The sequence below is a fragment of the Alnus glutinosa genome, chromosome 8, assembly GCF_958979055.1.
Source record: "Alnus glutinosa chromosome 8, dhAlnGlut1.1, whole genome shotgun sequence".
NCBI classification, from domain to species: Eukaryota; Viridiplantae; Streptophyta; class Magnoliopsida; order Fagales; family Betulaceae; genus Alnus; species Alnus glutinosa.
Genome location: NC_084893.1, coordinates 773,801 through 790,236, shown reverse-complemented (window position 1 = coordinate 790,236; position 16,436 = coordinate 773,801). Strand labels below are relative to the sequence as shown.

At 33.2% G+C, this 16,436-nt stretch overlaps 1 long non-coding RNA gene across 1 annotated transcript; it reads right to left on the bottom strand.

The window, feature by feature from the left end:
• Positions 1 to 9,947: 9,947 nt before the first annotated feature.
• LOC133874859 (uncharacterized) lies at positions 9,948 to 12,239 on the bottom strand. The gene is made up of 3 exons (XR_009901398.1): positions 12,106 to 12,239; positions 11,790 to 11,919; positions 9,948 to 10,198 (listed from the first exon to the last, which is right to left on the bottom strand). It is a non-coding gene; the product is annotated as an uncharacterized LOC133874859 (long non-coding RNA).
• Between the last annotated feature and the right edge of the window lie 4,197 nt (positions 12,240 to 16,436).

The following is a 16,436-nucleotide window of genomic DNA, read 5'->3' as shown; positions in this document are numbered from 1 at the left end:
TATAAAAGTTTTAATTCATCCAAAAAAAAAAAAAGAATTGCTATGATATTTTCATTTCAATTATGTTAATGATGTTGCTGGTCCAAGTTTTTCTTTTTTGGGTCTTTTCAATGTTTTCACTAAATGTAACATGTGCTGCATCTTATTGCAGTGAATAAAAATAAAGCAAAAAAATAATGAAAAAATAATCTTGATTCTTGTTGCAGATTTTATTTAAGTTTGGGAAAATTTATTTCTAACATGAATCCACCACTAGTATTAATGTATTATACATTTATACTAGTTTATGATGCTTATTGATCATGCCTTTTTTTTTCTACTTTGATTCTTAAAATCCCAAACCAATTTAATATTTTGCCATTTTGTTAATGTCAAGTGTTGCATTTTGTTGTTATATTTTCAGATGGATGGACCTACACCTACTAGTGGTTCTAAAGGTGGTAGTGGTACACCTAAAGCTAAAGGTGGTACTACACCTACCAATCCTACACCTACACCACCACCTCCACAAGTAGGTACACCTACTCCTAGACCTCCTGGTCCAATAGGCACACCTACACCACCACCACCAGTACGCACACCTACATCTTCTGCATCAACCACTGCTTCTTGTTATCACTATCCACCATCTCCTATTGATAATTTAATGGGTGGGGTAGATATGGATGAGGATGGTGATTCTGATGAGATGGAAACTGATAGATCTACTGGTTCTATGAAAGGTCATGGTGGTCGTGGTGGACGACCACCACTCCCTAAGAAGAAAAAAACTAGAAAAGTGGCGAAGCCATCTATAGTTTGGGAGCATTTCACTAAAGATTTAAATAGTCCTGAAGAAAATCCTGTGGCACACTGTAACTATTATGAGGCTCTGTATATGTGTCATGCAAAAAATTATGGGACTTCTAACATGTTGTATCATGTCAAGACTTGCCAAAAGTACATGAGTTTAAAAGCTAACCAAGATAGCTCTCAAACTAAGTTTACTTTTTCTTCTGGGCAGACTCAAGATAGTAAGAACCTAATGATTGCCAAGTATTTTGAAAAACTCATTAGGGATACACTCTGTAAGATGATCATTGTTGATGAGATTCCTTTTTCGACTATGGAGAGGATGGGGTTTAGGAAATTGTTTAGTGTTATTGAGCCTAGATTTAAGCTTCCTTCCCGGTATACAGTGATGAAAGATTGTGTCAAGATGTTTGTGAATCTTAAGAATACAATGAAGACTAAGTTTTTGATGAATGGCCAAAGGGTTTGTTTGAACACTGACACATAGCCTTTAATTCAAAATATGAATTACATGTGCATCACTGGCCATTTCATTGACCAATCTTGGAAATATCACAAAATGATATTGTCATTTTGGCAAGTGTCGAATCACAATGGCCCAACAATTACAAGGGAGGTAGAGCAATATTTGGTAGATTGGGGAATTGGAAGGTTGTTGACAATATCCGTTGACAATGCAAGCGCTAATGATAGCGCAATTGACTTTTTCAAAAAAAGAAATTTGGGTAATAATGATGTTCTTTGTCGTTACAAGTTTATTCATGTAAGGTGCTGTGCCCATATTCTCAATCTTATTGTGCATGAGGGTTTGAAAGATATAGATGATTCAATAGTAAAGGTCCAAAACATGGTGAAGTATGTGAAGGGATCTCCTCATAGATTGGCCCAATTCAAGTCTTGTGCGGAAAGAAAAACAATTGCATGTAATGCTTCTTTGACCCTTGATGTTCCCACTAGATGGAACTCCACTTATACCATGTTAGAGGTGGCGGTGAAATATGAAAGGGTCTTTGATCTAATGATAGACGAAGATTCAAATTTCGTAACATATTTGTGTGATGATGGGCCAGGGAAAAAGGGGTTGGGGCTTCCGAATGATGATAACTGGGTTAATGTTCGACACTTTATAAAAAATTTTGAAAGTGTTTTATGATGTGACTGTGCAGATATCGGGTTCTTTGTACTCAACTACCAACAAGTATTTCCTTAAACTGGAGAAAGTTTATAATTGTTTGATGGCGTATTGTGGTAGTGATGATGATATGTTGAGTGCCATGGCTTTTAGAATTAAATTGAAATATGATAAGTATTGGGAAGACTTTGAGAAAATTAATCCATTGTTGTTCATTGCTTATGTGCTTGATCCTCGTTACAAGTTGGAAGTATTGGAGTTTTGATTCTTGAGTAATATAGGTGAAGCAAAAACAGACCGAATTGTCTCCAAGTTGAAGGCTATTTTGGAACAGTTATATAGTCACTATGCTATGCATGATGGAAAAAGTAGGTCTAATGGGGCAAGAATGTCAAATAAAGGTCGAAGTTGCTCAACTTCAACCTCATTGGTGTGGGACTGAGTAGTGGTACTTATGATGATCTTGACTTGAATAAAGATGCTTTGACGGACTTCCATACATTTCGGGCAAGGAGAAATTTGATGCTAGCTCTAACAGAGATAGAAAAATATTATGTTGAGGGTGTTGAGACACCAAGTCAAAGCTTTGATATCTTAATGTGGTGGAATGTGAACTCATCAAAGTATCCAGTTCTTTCTCGGATTGAGCGAGACGTCTTGGCTATTCCACTTACCACCGTTGCTTCCGAGTCTACATTTAGCACTGGAGGTCGCATTATAGATTGTTTTCGGAGTTTTTTAGCTTCAAAAATAGTGGAGGCTCTTATATGTACTCAGAATTGATTGAGATCTACTTGGAGTGAGCATGACTAGCCAGGCAGGGACTTGCTTTTGTCTAGTGTTGAAGATGAAGAGAGCTACAAGCTTGACTTAGGTAATATACTAATATTTGTTATTTAACTTATTTGTTTCAATTGATTGAATTGATTTTTACTAATACTTTAAAAATTGCATTGTGGTAGAAATTTTGTCTAATTCCACAATTGACAATGAGTAAGGCTCGATGGATGTACTTTGTCAAAAATGTTTGTTGAAAGTATTTGGTAAGTTTTTTGCATCCTATTATTATCTTACTTGATATTTACTTCTTTATATGGTCTTTTATTATTATTTTTTTTGTCACTAACCTTTAACTATGTTTATTTGTTGGTTATTTTTTTTATTATTGAAGGATGCAAATTGAAGGTTTATGAATTTCTGTTCGATGTGGCTCATGGTTTGGAATGGTTGATACAATGATTTTTGATTTTGAGATTTGAAATGATTGTAATCATTTAATTTAATTTACTTTGCTTTGCTTTTGATTTTGTTTAAGAATGGGTTGAATTGTTTTGCTTTGTGTTGCGCAAATATCTACCTAAATAAATAGGCAAATACTTGTACGTTTTACTCGCAAGTGCACAAGATCAAAACAATAGTATAGCAGGCAAATACGAGATCATTTCCACGAAGATTGGTATAAATTGTATTTAAAGAAAAATTCCTAAAAGCGATATGTTGAATAAGACGGGATAAAAGATTGAATTAAAAATACTATGAAGAAAAGGTAGGGCTTCGATATCCATCGCTAATCATACTCAAATAAGATTCGTAATATGCACAATACTACAATCATAACATGATGCTTAATGTTTACCAGCCACAAGGGAATGGTATCTTCTTCTAAAGCTATTGATTTCCCTAAGCAACGAGTTAGGCATGGTATCTACTCTAACTATTTTCTTCCTTGAAGGATTTAGCATGGTATCTACTAAGTTGTTCTTCAAGGAAGCATAAATCTATGAAAATCGGTAAACACACTCAGATTGGAATATGGTATCTATTCCAGTTGTCTTTATGTTGATTAATCCAAGAACCTGTGTCGGGGTTCTTTCGTTACTCTATTATGCCCAGGACTCGGTCATCCAAATTGACATAAATAACAAATCCATACCACATGTATATGATGGCCAAACATAAACATGCGAGGAATTCAAGAAACTAAAATTAATCAAGTTAAACATCAATATATAAATTGTAGCAAAGCAAATTGAAAGACTTAAAGAGACATGATTATGGCTTCAATCGAGCCCTAACTAAAGTATTAGTTACAACAAATATAAACTAAAATTATATACATACAGAAAATAAATAAAGGAAGAAAGAAAATAAAAACTAAAAAGAACCTCCTTCTTGATGTAGCCTTTGATTCTTCCTCAAAGCTTGTGTGTTTTATTCAAAGGCTAGAAGCCTATTTATAGGGATTAGAGAAGCTCTAGAATTCCTATTACAATTCTAAGTAGGTCTTCTAGTCCAAATAGAATAATTACAAGTCTTTTCCTTTTCTGAAATTTCTATCCAAGTAGGAAAAGGATTCCAAAATTCGTACAGATTTGCGGTCTTTTATTTCGGGGCAATTTTGGCATGGTAAACATCCGAATTAGGAAAAACTTATTTCTGACATATTTGTTTCATTTCTTATTAGCTTTCCATCGCCACAAATTTTGTTGCAATCTGATGCTTGAGCCAAAAGTTATGATTAAATTACTGAGACGTGCTTATTCTGGATTCTTTTCAAAAATAACGAATTTTTGCCAACTTCTCTTTCCTTAAATTCAAAATTGATTGGAATTGAATCTATCCAAAAGTGAGTTTGCTGACTTCATTATAATCTTGGAATTTGATCGGTTTTTCTTCCAAAACTTGTAAAGTATAAGAAAACACAAAAACAACACAAAACATCAAACTATAACAAAACTAAGAGCTTAACATATGTAAATTAAGGGGCTTGAATGTGTAACATTCAGCACTTATCACTTTGCTTTCCTTTTGAATTATGCTTTTGTTTGCTTGCTTTTAAGTTTTATACTTGCTAGACCTTTAAATTTATATTAACTTTGTATGTTGAGCACTTAAACGGTTGAACTTTCTAAGGTTTATTGCTGGGTTGTTTAATATATGTATTTTGTTTTTGGATTTTTTGAATTTGGATATTAGAAAGTAGTTTGGAATGTGGTTATCAGGTTATGTAATTATGTTAGCTTTATTGCGAGTATTAGAAAGTAGTTTGGAATGTGGTGGTTATCAGGTTATGTAACTTATGTAAGTTATGTTGGTATGTTAGGTTTATTGTGAGTATTATAAAGTAGTTTGGAATGTGGTCATGTTGGTATATTTTGCTTCATTCACTTTATTCAGTTTATTGGAAATTTGAAATGTGGACCCTGTGGTAGTTTGGTTGTTGGAACTTGCAACTCTTGAATGTTGGTATGTAAGTATGTTGGTTGGGTTTATTGGAATGTGGTGGTTACATTTACTATAAATGATTTACATTCATTAAGAACTCATCAAACATTTTTATTAAAAAAAAGGAAAAAAGTTAAAAAACCAACAAACTGATCAAATATTTAAAGTTAGAAAGTTGTAAGTTGTTAAGTTGGATCCAACGTCCAATTTGGCAATTTGAAAACTAGACATGTAGAATTGTGGGCCAATTTGGCAATTTAAAAGGCCTAGTCTGTAAAACTAAAACTTTTCAAATTAAAAAGCCTATTTTTTTTTTTTTAAAAAAAAAAAAACCAATTAAAAAGCCTAATTGGAAAAAACCCAATTTTGAAAAGCCCAGTTGGGAAAAGCCCATCTGCTACCGATTTACCCGACCGACTTTTCCGATTTATTCAACAATTTCGGAAATGAAGTTTGGCGGAAAGCTGTCGAGTGATTATCCAACTTTACCGACAAGGGCGGGTCGGTAATCGGATATGCTATTTCTGACACCGACTTACCCGATACTCACCCCTACTTCATATCATTTAGTACATAAGAAGTGGCGACGATTCCTACATCCTACAAGTACTCCTACGCAATCCGGGCTAGGGATGCCGCTATATTATTCGAGCCTTTCATAAGAACGCATAAACTAGAAAATAGATAAGAATAAAAAAATATTAATAATAATAAAAAAAAGAACTAAGGTGGTTCGGCTTAAAATGTGGCGGATTTAATCCACATAAAGTTGGCCAGTTTTTAACTGCCAACACACTCTCTCGTGATAGGTATTTCCTTTCCACCACCGTTGGAACGTTTTTGGGCGACATGATCGATCTTCTGCAATAAAATATTTTTATTAGTCTTACTCCAAGAGATTCCCTATAGCTTCTAATTCCAGGCGAATCTTAGATCCTTCATGTTCTATACCTCACTTGATTATAACCTATGCCATGGTTAATCTTAGATCATCCTTACTTTAAGCATTAACCTCACACAGTTATGAGAAATGGTTCTCCAACTTGTAGAAAAACCTATAAATAGGAGCCCTTCCTTCGTTCATTTCTTTACACTATTTCATTCTCACCTTTAGAGATAAAAATTTGAGGAGCTTTGAGAGCTCTTGTGAGGGAGAAAAGCCCAAGCAACTCGGGAATAGTATTTTCAGAGCGAGTAATTCTAGAAGTCACTCTTGTGTCTTTTTTGTGTCCCTCCAAGAATGAGATGGCTTTTAAAATCACTATTTGATCAATATTCAATAGTGATCAATCACAAGCTCAATGGTGATTTTAAAAGCTAAATCATTATTGGAGGGACACAAGAGTGACAAAAGAGTAACTTCTAGCATTACTATTTCCGAGCCTAATAAACATTTTTCGCGAAATTAGTCGATCGGTATATTACTTTTTACCTTGGCTTTCGTAATTTCAAGTTTTTGGGTTTAAATAGAAGCTCTTGTTTATTTGTTGATGCCAATATATAGTAATTAAAGCAAAAATTTATTATTGCATTTTCGCTGCGTTGTTTTAAGAGTAATGTCACATGAAAAAAGATATATTTTTACTTTACACCCTTTATTTTAAAAATGCAGGGCGTTACAAGGATATTTGCCTCTCAACAAAAACTGAAAATGAAAATTAAAATAACTAAAATGCTTTTATTATTGTGTGAAGAGGACTGGGGATATAGGTGTAAACTCAGAGCCGGTTCTCGGTTATTGGCCAAAACCAGGAATCTGCTCCGGGGTCTCCGACTATTAAAAAACATCAACCGACTTTAAAACCGGGTAGTCGGTTAATCGGCTATAGCGATTGGTACCCGGTTTATTCGGACCGGGTACTGAAAAATCATTATCAACCAACAAAGGCCGCATCGGCCCGGTAACCTTCATCACCGTCGGTTCCTGCAATCAAGCCTTTTTTTAAGTCTTTATTTCTTAAGGGCTTGCGGTTCACTACACCAAAGGCTTTCAGTGAACTATTGAAGCTATCGTGAGAGTACCAAATGCTAACGGTGACGAAGGTTACCGACTTTGGATGGACGAGGAGCCAACGAGTTCAATCGAACCCGGGCCCGGATAAAGAGCAAACCTCGAATTTCGCTCTTTTGTGTAGGAATTCAGGTGATATACCTGCTAAATAGATTGACCGATTGAAGACATCTAGCTAGGCAAATCCTTACTCTGATACCAATTGACGCAGTGGGAAGGTGTGGGCTCCACAGTTAAACACGTTAACTCCAAGGGTTTTGGAATCCACCAGCAAAAGATCTGGAATACACTAGGAAATATAGAGAAACTCTCTTGATAAATTTTATTCAGTGACAAAAGATTATTAAAAACAAGCCCAAAGCATGCCTTAGCACAAGCGTTAAGCAATAATAATTCCTTTATAATCGGCTATATATACACCCCAATCGGCTATAAACATAAATAATTAACCAACAAAAAACACCCCAATCGGCTATAAACATAAATAATCTACCAACAAAAAACACCCAAATCGACTATATATATAAAAATCCAGCATAAATCAACCAAAAATTACAAAAAATTAAACTAATCAAGAATATACACCAAAATAGAGCAGCCCAGCAAATAGAATAGATCAACAAAAAAACTCGGGGGGTAACATTCACGAATCAAAAGAAATAGAAAACCCTAAAACAGTAAAACCATCAAGATTACCTCAAAAATCGGCGAATCGCTCTTGAAAAACCGCTTCCCATTCTGCTGGCATTGTTGGTATGTGATAAGTCTTGAATTATTCGATTCAAGACCCCTTAATTTGCATTTGTTAGACCTAGTTCGTATTGTATATATAACGTTTTGTTGTAGTTTTTGTGTTTTATCTTATTTTCAGGTCTTAGTTGAAATCTAATTCAAAACTCTTGAATTAGACCTGGAAATACATCAAGGGCATTTTGGTCACTTCCAGAGCTCGAGGTAGATCCTGAGAAGATGAAGAATCGTCCAAGGCATTTCGATCGATCGATTATTTGTACAGCAATAATTCGATCGATCGACTCTTCGATCGATCGACATATTTTCGATCGATCGAATTCGCCGACTTCCAAAAAATCAGATATTTTCAGATCTTTGCATTCTTTATGCAATTCAAATCATAAGTTGGATTTTGTGGACAGAAATGGACGCCGACCAGCTCTGCTTGTGTGGCTAGGATTAGCTCTTGATGTTCTTTTGTAAATCCAATTCTCTATATATATGAGATTAGGGTTTTAGGTTAGAACATGCATCTTTTGGGGTTTGTTCGGATTTTCTCAGGTGTATCACTTTAATTCTTCATGTTTTAGTTTACTTTGATGCACGTTTTATAGGCTTAATTCCATAGAACAATTTCCTTTCCTTAATTTCAAGTTCTAGCTTAGCTTGTTCTTCATTTTCTTCCTCTTTTGTAATCCGAATTTCTTTAAGTTTAATATAGTTGATTTCAATTCATTTCTCCTTTGTTCCTTTACTGTTTTCATTCATTTCCATGCTTAGATTAGTTTAAATTCATGTCTAGCTAATTTAGTCTTAGGGTTTGATCCAAATCCAATCCAAAAACCATGAAGTGTTCTTGAGGTTTTTAGGGTTCTCTTTAGATGTTTGATGATTGCTAAGGGCTAGAGGATATCAAAACCCATGCTAAAAGGTTTTGGTATCAAGATTCCAATCAAACTTATTCATGAAAAAGAGTTTAACTTGTCTATGAGTTTTTCTTGAAGTCTTGAGTAAAATCAACATTCTTGGAAACAAGAATGATGTCTTTTTCAATGGTGCTAGTTGACATGATGTATGATTTCTCATTAGAGTCACCTTATAGGGTATGCTAGGGAACACCAATCATTTCACCCCTTTGGTAGTCTAATTGTCTTTCAATTGTAGTTTAACTTTATGTGGAATGATTTGGTGTGAAACTAGATATTTTGTCATTGTGGCCTAGTAGGGTTTTCATGTATTGTGTATACTCATTAGGATGTGTTATAAAGTAGTAAGCTAGGGAACATTAGTCACTCCACACCTTAGGTAGAGTAAATGTCTTTTCAATTATAGTTTAGTCTTTATGTGGAGTTGATTAATGTAAACCTAGGTGCTTTATGATTCCGTCGTAACTAGAGTGTTTTCACGTAGAGGTCGTCGTAATGGTTGACGCCCATTACGCGCTCATATCAAGCATGTTAAGAAGATCCATATAGACTTTAAGCATTGCATAGGTTGAGGATTGGGTAGGATCAACACCCTAAGTTTTCTTTTAAGTCAATTTAATTTCCCGCTTTCATTTCCTTCACTTTATCGTTGTAGCTTCAATTCTACAACTTTTGTTTTTACTTTTGTTGGTAAATTAAGTTAGATACGCTCTTTCATATCCTATTACGCAAAACAACCAATAATTTCTCTGTGGTTCGATCACCCTTACTATAGTACAATCGGTACGTACTATTGCGAGTGGTAAACTTATAAATTTAAAATCCACGTGTAGCCGGTTGATCCCGAGCTATCACCAGTATGGCAGGCTGATGACGTTGGCTGAAGAGTTGAAGACAGTGAAGTAGGCCAGGGGTGAAGAACTGAAGAAGATCAACACTAAGGAAGACTGGAAGAGTGTAACGACTCGATTTTTACAAAAGGTGTAAGTAAAAATTTTGAATTTCCATGTATCATTACGACATCATCAGAGTTATAAATTGGCAGTGGAATATATTTTTCTTTAACAATAACACGTCAGAGCTGACTGAAATTACTTCTAAATAAATAATATAACTTGATGTTCTTACATAATAAATACACCTTTAAAAGTAGTAACATATATGCCACAGACGACACTGTTATAAAACACCAACCAAACTGCAATAAATATTACAACACTAAAGAAAATGAATCTAACACATATAAATAAAAAATAGACTAAGCAGGATAATCTATCACATCCAAGAGTCCACAAAATAGGAGGCAACGTAACCTCAAAAGACCGCCACTAGGATTCATCTAATCATCTGGATAGTCCTGATACTCTTCATCCTCAAATCCTGTATAGGTAAATAATACAGAGAGAGACAATAATACAAAAATACCTAAGTGAGTCCACTGTTTTCAATAATATAATGAATCCTGATTTATTTATACAATGCAACACAATGTAATATAGATTATATGTATATGCAATTTATGGCCAATGGTAACTAATCTTAGTCATAGATTGAATATAAACATAATCATAAATAAGTAATATGACAATTTTATATGTAAAGTCTTAATTATATCTTTGTAGCACTCCTCTCGTAATGGATCCTACAGTCTGTATTAGCGTGTTGATTGGGATCCTACGGTCCCCCTTTTACGAGTTACTTGGGATCCTACGGTCCCCTGGAGCCTACAGTCCAGTGTCACCTCACAAAGTTTTATTAATCTTTTACTGGAATCCTACGGTTCCAGCATAACTGAAATCATACAGTTTCAGTGGCTTGTTTATTATTCTTTTACTAGAATTCTACGGTTCCAACGTAACTGAAATCCTACGGTTTTAGTGGCTTGTTAATCAGTTTAATTAAACATAGAAAAAATATGCAAATTCACATGCACAACCAAATAAATAAAACAGTAAACACAATATCAAAGAAAATTTCACCAGCATCACCCTCAGTAAGTATAAAGATACTTACCGTCTTTTTCTTCCAAAAGAGTTTTCATACAACTGTTGACAAAGACTTCTAGAAAAATTACTAAAACTGCACCCTGGCTGTAGCACACGAAACATAGAATTTTTCTGCTTCACTTTTAAAAGACATGCGATCCGTGAGAGCAACAAAACGTTTCTTTTCTTTGTTTTCTTCATTATTTTCCATTTTATTAACATCATAAACTGAATACACAAGAATACACTACAATACTATTCAATGCACACAATAGTGAATTAATATAATTCACTAATTATACGTTTTAATCCTATTCTCATTTTTGATTTCTTAATCCTATTACTATTTCGACATAGTAACGGCGTATAAAATTAGTTAAGTATAATGCCACATATTTTATGCGGGCATTATAAAAGTACTTATTATAATGACCAAAATACCATTTTTCTTAAAATTACCAAAATACCCTGTTTACCAAAATGATTCTTTTACGCAAAGATTGTTTCAAAAACACTTTTACAATCATGAACAAAATAGCGGCATTACTATATTAAATGCCTAATAGCTTTTAGAATCATTTGAGCGGCATAACGGCGCTTTTATAAAATATATTCTTTTTACTCGAGCATCACAACGGCATGATTTATATATCTTTTATGCCATATGAAAAATCTTATTTAAAAACATAACTTAAATCATTAAAGAATGGAATCTTATCCAAAATATCTTTAAGATATTTTGTAAAGATCCAAAATATCTTTTGGGATATTTTGCAAAATATCTCAAAATATCTTTTAGATATTTTGTAAAACTTACTAAAAGCAATATTCATTTTCTCTTAATCTTTTCTTCTTATTCTCTTATCCTTAAAACATTATTTTCTTTTCTTATTCCGTTCTACCACTTATCTCCTATTTCTTCATCTTAACACATATTCTTCTCTTTTCTTTTCTAACACCAACCGAAAGAGAGTGAGAGAGCTTACCCATGGCTGCCGATCCGAGAGATTAGATAATAGATTCTTCTCTTCTCCTTGTAGAGAATCCGGAGAGATAGAGAAATGTTGAGGGAGAGAAAGAACTAAAATGGACAGGATCCTTCTTGCTTCACTTATTCTTCACCAAACAAATAAAAAGAGTATTAGAGAAAGAAGAAATGAATAGAACTTCTTCATCTTCTTTTTCTCTTTAGCTATTGGAATTGTTGAATAGAAGAGAAGAGACTCTCCTCTGCCCAGAGAACTAAATTTAGTAAGTAAGAAACATCAAACCAGAAAATCAAAGGAAGAAGGGAGAACTCACCAAGCTGCCAACCCATGATAGAGAGAAGAAGAATTTCTTTTTCTTTGATGCAACTCCAGCTAGAGAAAGAGCAAGAGAGCTTCCCTGCTCTTTCTATGATGCAACAGAATAGAGAGAAAAGAGAGAGTTGCAAAAACAATAGAGAAATCAAGGGAATAGAGAGAGAAATGAGAAAGCATTGCGAAGACCGAATGCCCATGTTTTTATATAGGATTTTGAACGGCTGAGATCGTTCCAATTTGATATGATCCAATGGATTAAAATCCGACTTGAAGAGCAAGTTTGTTAGAGATATTTCCACCAAAATATCAAAGAAAGAAGAAAGGAGAGAAGCCATACGTGGAGGTTTTATTTAAACATAGGTGACTCATCCAAAAGAATCTTAACTCCATGACTCATCTTATCTTCAAAGAATAATCATGATTGCACCATGACTCATCCTATCTTCAAAGAATAATCATGATTACTAACATAATATCTCCTATCCTCAAGTAACTAGAAACTGATTCATAACTAGATTTTAATGATTCTCTAATTAAGTTCTTTTGTAATTAAGTATTAATGGCTCAGATTGATCAAGAATTGATGAGTGGCCGTAGAAATGTCAAGCTGGGCTATGAATCATCAAATGGAATGATGATTTATTTGATAAATATCATAAGACAGGTGTTCTGATGAGATTGTGCATTTCTGAAGAAAATCGATCGATCTATTTTTTACATTGTACAATAATCGATCGATTGCATTGAACAATAAGTTGATCGATCGAATTTTTACACTATAAAATAATCGATCGATCTATTATACTTAGTCAGATTTCCATCTGTTTCAGCACCTATATAACTAAATCGCACGATCGATTATTTAATCGATCGATCGATTTTGGCTTCTAATAAGGGTTCGATTCCTTAATCGCACAATCGATTTTGGAACATTAAACAATCGCTCGATCAATTTTAATATCGATCGATCGATTTAGATTTAGTCTAATTCTAATCCATTTTAACTCTCATACACTTGTACATATATTTCTAATAAATATTTATACTTATCTTAATGAATATTTATTCCACTAATATTTATATGTATGTTATTTTTATTATTAGGTTTTAAATCATATTTTAAAATATTTTATTCAATATCTTAATAAAATATCTTAAAATACGGGGTATTACAAAGAGTCTGGAAACTGAAGGGTGAAGGAAGACTAGAATAGAAAACTGAGAAAAGAAAAGAAAAAAGTCTGAACTTTCTAATAGAGGCCGTATGTGAAATCGTGAATTAGGGTAAGGGGTATTATAGGTAAATTGCTATTATTTATATATATATATACCCGGAGGCGGTTACCCGTTTATAACTGGGTTTTTAAGAATGTAATAACCGGAACCGACTTCAGGTGCCCGGTTTCCCGGTTATAAATAACCGGATACCAAATCGATTTTTTGATTACTCGGAGCCGGTTGGTACCCGGTTACGGGTTTCCGGCCGAATTTACACCCCTAACTGGGGAGTATAAAACTAGCTAGAATTTCAAAGCCCAAAATGATTGATCAAATGGGGTACGCATCCTCAAATTCATGATAATAATAATATTTTGAGATTTTTTTTTTTTTTTTTCCCTAAGCAATATGGGAAATGGATTAAAGGAAATAAAAAATAATAGTCCGTTTGGGTTTGCGATTTTAAAACGTGCGATTTTGAAATAACGATTTAAAAATGTAATTTCTAAAAATGCAATTAAGCGTTAGGCAAAATTGTAATTAAGCCTTTAAAATTGTGTGTTTTCAAAAAAATATCCCTTGCCAACGATTTGAAAAAAAACATATTTTATGCGTTTTCAAATCGCAATTTTGTAAAAACGCATTTCCAAACGATTTTTTTTTTTTGCGATTTAGTTTAAAATTACACATTTTGCCTACAAAACCGCAATGTCAAACGCACCCTAAGAGATTGTGAGTTTCCTAGCAACGAGCTCAAATATAAATACAGTAGTTCCATTCAATTGTGTGTTATGAGCCTTGAGATATGATATGTTTACAACTTCTATACAATTTTTGTACAATTCCAACAACTTTTTTTAAAAAGCACCCCAAATTTTAAATCAAGTACTAAGGTAGTCGTAAATTGGAATTTAAAACCAAATAACAATACAATGGTAAATCCGAAAAGAATATAAGGACTATATGAATATTTATAGGATTAAATGTTCATTGGTATTTGAAGTCGTAGATTTCATTTCCGGTATGTTTAAGGTAATAAAGAGTTAAAGTATTATTGAGGCTTATAAAGAATATTAAAACATGAATAAAATAATAATAAAGAATATTATCTCTTTTATTACTCATTATACGTAATAATGGTGTAACTCAGAAATAGAAGATCAATTCGAATGATATTTTCTCTAAAACAATTACCCCAAGACCTTTTATGTGTGAAGAACACGTGGTAAAAATTTAGAGTCAATGGAGGCACGTTTATGGCTCCAATTTGATTGGATAAGTTTAATGGACTTGAAATTTTGGGCAGGTCAAAAATGGGTCAAACAAACTCCATTTTAATTGACTCAAGGACCAGAACGCTCTACTTAGAGTCATATATCTACCTGTAAAGTTTTATAGAAACCATATTTTTGTAGGTTTGTTGAAACTGTCTGTGAACCTACTGCACATGGACTAGATAGCATGCATGCATGGCACACCTAGGACTGCCATGTCACTGCCCATGTAGATAGCTAATTAGGGCATTAATCTTTCTACATTTAGGCCCTAATTAAAACTAGCTTCAATCACTTAATTATAATGCAAATGCAAGTGCAAATGCAACTTAAAATTGAAATGAAATTCAAATAGATATTTGTCAAGTAATCATTAGGTTCCTTCCCCCTTGTATGGTCGGCCACTAGAGCTCTTCTCCAACCTTGGATTACAAAGTTGAAGCTTGAAACCATCCATTAGCTTTATAAATAGAAGGCAAGGGTTAATTCACTATTCCTTTCACTTGATTTTTCTTTTTCTTTTTTTTTTTTTTTTTTTTTTAAAAAAATAAAATAATAAAATTAAAATTAAAATTCTCTCACATTCTCCACCTTGCACCCCTGACCAGCCCTTGTTTTTGTGCTTGGACTCCTTTTCAAGTATTCCAATATCATTTGAAAGGATCTTAGTAAGTTTCCAACCATTTATTTCATGAGTTTTATGTTTCGGAAGTCATTTACATTATTTTAAGCTTAATTACATCTATTATGTGCTCAAAAAATGCTTTGAAAGTTTTCATTCCTAAATTGTTTAAATATTTACTAAATACGCCATTATGATGCTCAAATTCAATTGAGTATTCCATAAATACGCTGTGACGCAGTTCAAAATTTTAAAAGGTTTTTAAGCATTAGTTACACTAATTAATGTTATTACTTTGCCAACTTTTACAAAGGGTATAATAAGAACTATCCATAATTATGTCGTTATGCCGTTCTTGTGTTTTTAATATTGTACCCATTATTTATACTAATGGGGTTACTATGTCCATTTTTATACAAAAGTATTCAGTTTTTAGAATACTAATGTTGTTATGCTGCTTGTTTTAGTTTAAAGGTATTTTAGACATTAACTAAATGTCGTAGTGATGCCCATGAAAATATGTTGTAATGCCATCTACCTATTTTTATACACTAACATAATGTCTAAATAACATTAAAAAGCTATGTTAAATTGTTTAGAAGTTATAAGTGACGAAAAATGTTAAAATAAGCTTTTAGCAATTTTGTACTAATTCATTATCACCTGTACACAATTGTGTTGCATTAATCACTTGTGTGGATACTCTCTGAAAGCTATGAAGTGTAAGTGTAAATTACTTACTGAGATATGATACTGATTTACATAACATAATGAGTGCAGATTTGATTAAATGTATCTGTATGAGTTGAATATTACATATTGTGTATATTGTTATGACTAATGAATATGTTAATAACAAAGTTGGTGAGTAGCAAGGGGTGAGATGGCTACCAGTGGGACCTTAGGCTCTTGTGAAAGATCTAATAATAACAAGACTAAGACCATAGGCTTCCAGCAACAAACAAATAAGCTTTATATGGTAGGAGTGTCGGCTCCAAAAATATTTGTTAGCCGAGTGTGAAGTGAAAGAAAATAAATAAGATTCTGCATACAAAATTGTCATTTCATCATATCATTGTTTTATTGCTTATATATATATATATAATGACTATTAACCACGAAATGTTTATATATATATAGACATGATGTTATATTATATAACCATAGGAGGATGATATTTTCTTATTATGTGCTCATAAAGAAATTAGTGACCAT